The sequence below is a fragment of the Salvelinus fontinalis genome, chromosome 27, assembly GCF_029448725.1.
Source record: "Salvelinus fontinalis isolate EN_2023a chromosome 27, ASM2944872v1, whole genome shotgun sequence".
Taxonomy (NCBI): Eukaryota; Metazoa; Chordata; class Actinopteri; order Salmoniformes; family Salmonidae; genus Salvelinus; species Salvelinus fontinalis.
Genome location: NC_074691.1, coordinates 23,531,538 through 23,537,537, shown reverse-complemented (window position 1 = coordinate 23,537,537; position 6,000 = coordinate 23,531,538).

Here is a 6,000-nt window from a genome sequence, read left to right as displayed (position 1 = left end):
GAGTTCCCAGTTGTCTAGAAGGCATCAAAAATCCAGAGAATGCCAGACTTTGATGACAACGTTTGACAACAAAATTTGCCCACGAAGGACTGCCGCGCCACCTTCCTGTTCAAGTGAGCACAGCACAGCACAACAAGGTGAGTCCAAAAATGTCTTCTATTCCGCTGAATAAATTATGTAATATGCCAGGGAGATATGTATACTGTAGCTAAGGAAGTAATAATAAGTGTATGTTGTGTAGTAAACTGTTAGTAGCCCATATGCCTCACCCTAATAATTTGGTCTATTTTCACCTCTTAATTTCACCTACTGTTCTGACTTGGTGGTGCACATGTTGCCTATAACCTGTTTTTGAGAAATAGAATCATTGAATATTGTAAGAGCTTTTTTTTTGGTCTGCTTATATGCCCCCTTTATTTATCCTACGGTTCTGACTTGGTGTACAGGGAGAACATTGTAAGAACGGGCAATGATCTGAATTTCAAAAGTGCTGGACAAATAATTATATTGACAACGTCCGTCCTAGCTCGCTCATTAATGTATTAATCGAAATTATGGATTGCATCTTATCCTCTTCTCGTACCCTTATGCAACAGTTTGTACAGTACATCTCAATTGTCAGTAGAAACCACATTTGTTTATGCAAGTCAGCCATATCAGCTATGTTTTTTTAAAAGGTTGAATGAACTGTTTCGCTCCCACACAAGGTTTCGCTGATAGCCAGGTGTTGGGAATGCTGTTAGGACTCTGCTGTTAGGACAGCTTTATGTAGGCCCTAACAGTTTGTGGGAACCATTTGCCACCGTTAAAGTGCAATTAATGTATTTTTTAGTGTTGTGTTGTGTAGTGGCTTTGCTGACATGCATCCCACAGTTTTTTTGCCCCACCAAGATTTGTAGACTTTACCGTGAAATGCTTTCTTATGACCCCTTCCCAACAATGCAGAGTTTAAAAATAGTAACACGAGGAATAAAATAAAATACACAATAATGGAGCCATATACAGGGAGTACCAGCACCAGATCAATGTGCAGAGGTATTAGGTATTTGAGGTAGATAGGTACATGAAGTCAGGGTAAAGTGACTAGGCATCAGCATAGGTAATAATAAGAGTACATTTAAGAACAGGGCCCAGATGCATACATCTTAAATGTTAATTATTTCCCTTACCTACGGCACTTGTTTAAAGGCGTTGCATAGAGCCACTCAAACATTTCCTTTGGCAAGAGCGTAATTTAAGGCATGTAAGGGAGAAAGAGTCTCTGGTTACCATGGAGATGACCTGATTCACTGAATGAACATCTAATGAACATTTATTTTGGGAGATCGCAAAATAGAACTTCTACGTTCAAGACAGGATAAACAAATTGATTCAGAAGATAAAACATTTATTTTAGTTACTTCTTTCTCAACTTGTTTCTATTAATTTCTAGTATGTCAAGCTAACTTACAGAATAGGTAGCTAGCTAGCCAGCTAACTTTGGAGACATGGATTGTGCACCTTCCATTGTTAGTTACCTAGCTAGTTAGCTGGTGGATGTTTTCCTTTTGAAACCAGGGCAGAGGAAAGCAATATTCACCTCCACAAATGCTGTTTACATTGACATCCATACTGAATGAAGCACTTAAGGGACTTCATGGGCACAGTTCACTTTTTCACTTAATGGGGAAATTCGCCTTAAAATGGTTTGTGCAGCTGATTTAAAGTGAAGGAAACTTACATGTGCAGCAAAAAAATATATTTTAAAACTGTTTTTGCTATGTCATTATGGGGTATTGTGTGTAGATTGATGAGAACAAAAATGTTTTAAACCATTTTTGAATAAGGCTGTAACGTAACAAAGTGTGGAAAAAGGATATGGGTCTGAATACTTTCCAAATGCACTGTATAGTCTAGTGAATGTCCATATATATATATGTTTATATAACCTTTATTTAAACTAGGTAAGTCAGTTAAGAACAAATTCTTATTTACAATGATGGCCTACCCCGGCCAAACCCTAACCCGGACGACGCTGGGCCAATTGTGCACCGCCCTATGGGACTCCCAATCAAAGCCGGTTGTGATACAGCCTGGAATCGAACCAGGGTCTGTAGTGATGCCTCTAGCACTGAGATGCAGTGCTTTAGACCGCTGCCGCACTCGGGCGTATAGTAAATGTGTGTAGGGTCAGTGCAAGATAAAGCAGCAAGGTCACCCTTGAAACAAGTCAGTATTCAACGTCCATCCATGTCTAAGGATGACAGGAGATGACATGGCAACCAGCCACTAGGGGCAACAGTGAGCGTTGTTACCTTCAAGTAGGTTTGGGTTTTGATAGGGCTTTGTGGATGGAGAAGGCAGATGGGTGTAAGCATCTGCCTCTGTTGCATGTTCGAATCCAGTGATAGTTGTTTTTGCAATTTTTGTTAACCCTTACCTTAAACATTTGGAGTTAATGCCTGAACTTAACCATAAGCACTTTTACATTTGGAACAACTTAGAAATGTTATGTTTGAGAAACATGGATGAACGTCTAATTCTGACGTGGGACTGTTTGAGCTTGTTGAGATAGAGTTAGTGCAGATAGTTTGGGTACCATTAATAATTTACTATTTAGTAGTCAGGCTATTTAGCAGTCTGACTTGAAGGTAAAAGCTGTCTCGGAGTCTGTTGGTCCGAGAGCCGATGCTCTGGTACCGTTCGACGGTAGCAGAGTGAACAGTGCTTGGGTGGCAATATTCAGTAATAATAATATTCAGTAATAATAGTGTAATATGGTGTATACCGAAGCAAAAGGAGTTCCCAGAAATCAAACAGATAGCTACATAGATTACATACAAATACCCCACTGTTTGGTTAATAAAGATTAGGCCTACTTGATCAATGGACCCAGTCCGGCAGTCCCTACCCAGATGCAGAACCCGTGTTTCTCTGTTGTTCCATCATGTTGGTCCCTAGCCTCTACCTCTGGTTCCTGTGTTGTTCCTCAGCTTCCAGAGTTGATCAGGGTCAACCAACAATTCACACATTACGAAAGCAGAGAGCTCTGATGAGTGAAATGTAAGCCTCAATAAGTCTTATTTACTTCCTTTGTTAATGGTTACCGGTTATACCAGGGACCATTCTTCCGTAGGGTACACACACAGAACATCTCACTTTCATGGCACTCTTCATATCTTTATGTCCCTAACAGTGGATTGAAGATCTGTTTAAACTTCAGTCTTAATTTATCTTGTGCAAAAGGTTAACATAAGAAACAGAAACACTGTCATCCAAAAATCCCCTGCAGTGGAAGGTCAATGCCAAATTAACTATTGTGTTCAACCTACTAGTGTTCAACCTACCCAATTGGTCAGAAAGAGGTCAGGGAGTTAATAAAAGCTATAGGAGAAAATAGAGTCGGTTTACAGAATCGTATTCATTTATCTCAGATAAACTTGTCGCTTACTGCAGAATTCTTTTCAGTCAATTCCTATCAAAGCTCATTGGGAAGGGATTATAAATTGGCCCGAAGGGAATTCTGCCCTGTAGGAATATAACATGCCCAATGTGGCATTGCATCAATGTTGTGGCTGACCTCAGTGTTGTGGCTGTCCCCAGGCTGGCCTCAGTGCTGCACTAGTATAAGCCTTTATGTCAGAAGGGTTGTCATCAATGTTCTGAATGGAAAGTTAGTTTTCTTTAACAATTAAAACTTTAAAAGTTGTAGGCCTACTTTCATGAAATAGAGCATGATCATCTTGTAGCCGTAGACACACACAAGTCAGTGATGTAGGCCTACGCTGCATAAAAAAATAATAAATACACTACCAGTCAAAAGACAGAGTTTGAGAGGATCTGCAGGGAAGAATAGGAGAAACTCCCCAAATACAGGTGTGCCAAGCTTGTAGTGTCATACCCAAGAGGCTGTAATCGCTGCCAAAGGTGCTTCAACAATGTACTGAGTAAAGGGTCTTAATACTTATGCAAATGTTATATTGTAGTATTTTTTTTATTTGATAAATTAGCAAAAATTCTGTTGTGTTTAGATTGATGAGTGTCATGACTTCCGCCGAAGTCGGCTCCTCTCCTTGTTCGAGCGGCATTCGACGTCACCAGCTTTCTAGCCATCGCCGCTCCATTTTTCATGTATCCATTTGTTTTGTCTTGTTCCCTGCACACCTGGTTTTCATTCCCCAATCAATCTACATGTATTTATTCCTCTGTTCCCCATCATGTCTTTGTGTATGATTGTTTGTGTTACGTGTGTATTGTTGACACGCCAGACTGGCTTGTTTTTTCGTGTTATTTTTCACAAAGATGTTTATTGTTAAACATAATTCTTGTGACTGTTTTGCGCATTTTGCACTTTTGCCTAAATAAAGTGTGCGCCTGTTCACAAATCTCTGCTCTACTGCACCTGACTTCGCTACCAGTACGCACACATCTGACAATGAGGGGAATAAACAATTCAATCCATTTAAGAATAAGGCTGTAACGTAAGAAAATGTGGAAAAAATGAATGCACTATATAATGAATGCACTATATAATGCCTTCAGAAAGTATTCACACCCCACGACTTATTCCACATTTTGTTGTGTTACAACCTACATGGATTAAATATACTGAACAAAAACATAAATGCAACAATGTCAATGATTTTACTGATTTACAGTTCATATAAGGAAATCTGTCAATCAAAATAAATTAATTCGGCCCTAATCCATGGATTTCATATGACGGCAGAGGTGCAGCCATGGGTGGGGCCTGGGAGGGCATAGGCCCAGCCACTGGGGTGCCAGGTCCAGCCAATCAGAATACATTTTTCCCCACAAAAGTTTTAAGTTCACATGCACAAGTACAGTGAAATTAATTTCTTGCAAACTCAAAACCCAACAATGCAATAATCAATAACAATGTATTACTAGAAAAAAAACACACGAGAAATTGGAATAAATATGAAATACACAATAAAGCAAATAAGTAAGCATACTATATACACAAAATATATTTTTTTATATATTCCAATACCATATTTACAATGGGCAGGAATACTGGAGTGATGGACGATGATACACTGCATGACCAAAAGTATGTTGACACCTGCTCGTCGAACATCTCATTCCAAAATCATGTGCATTAATATGGCGTTAGTCCCCCCCCCCCCCCTCCCTCCCTCCCTCCCTCCCTCCCCTTTGCTGCTCCACTCTTCTGGGAAGGCTTTCCACTAGATGTTGGAACATTGCTGCAGGGACTCAGTCAAAAGAGCATTAGCGAGGTCGGGCACATATGTTGGGCGTTCCAATTCATCCCAAAGGTGTTCGATGGGGTTGAGGTCAGGGCTCTGTGCAGGCTAGTCAAGTTCTTCCACACCGATCTCGACAAACGTTTTCTGTATGGACCTCGTTTTGTGCACTCTGGCATTGTCATGCTGAAACAGGAAAAAGCCTTCCCCAAACTGTTGCCACAAAGTTGGAAGCACAGAATTGTCTAGAATGTCACTGTATGCTGTAGCTTTAAGATTTCCCTTCACTGGAATTAAGGGTCCTAGCCTAAGCCATGAAAAACAGCCACAGACCATTATTCCTTCTCCACCAAACTTTACAGTTGGCACTATGCATTCGGGCAGGTAGCGTTCTCCTGGCATCCGCCAAACCCACATTTGTCCCTCAGACTGCCAGATGGGGAATTGTAATCACTCCAGAGAACTCGGTACTCAGTGTTGCAACCAAGGACAGGTGAATTTTACGCACTACACGTTTCTGCACTCGGCGGTCCCATTGTGTGAGCTTGTGCGGCCTACCACTTCGCAGCTGAGCCGTTGTTGCTCCTAGATGTTTCCTCTTCACAATAACGGCACTTACAGTTGACCGGGGCAGCTCTAGCAGGGCATAAGTTTGACGAACTGACTTGTTGGAAAGGTCCTATGACAGTGCCACGTTGAAAGTCACTGAGCTCTTCAGTAAGGACATTCTACTACCAATGCTTGTCTATGGAGATTGCATGGCTGTGTGCTCGATTTTATACACCTGTCAGCA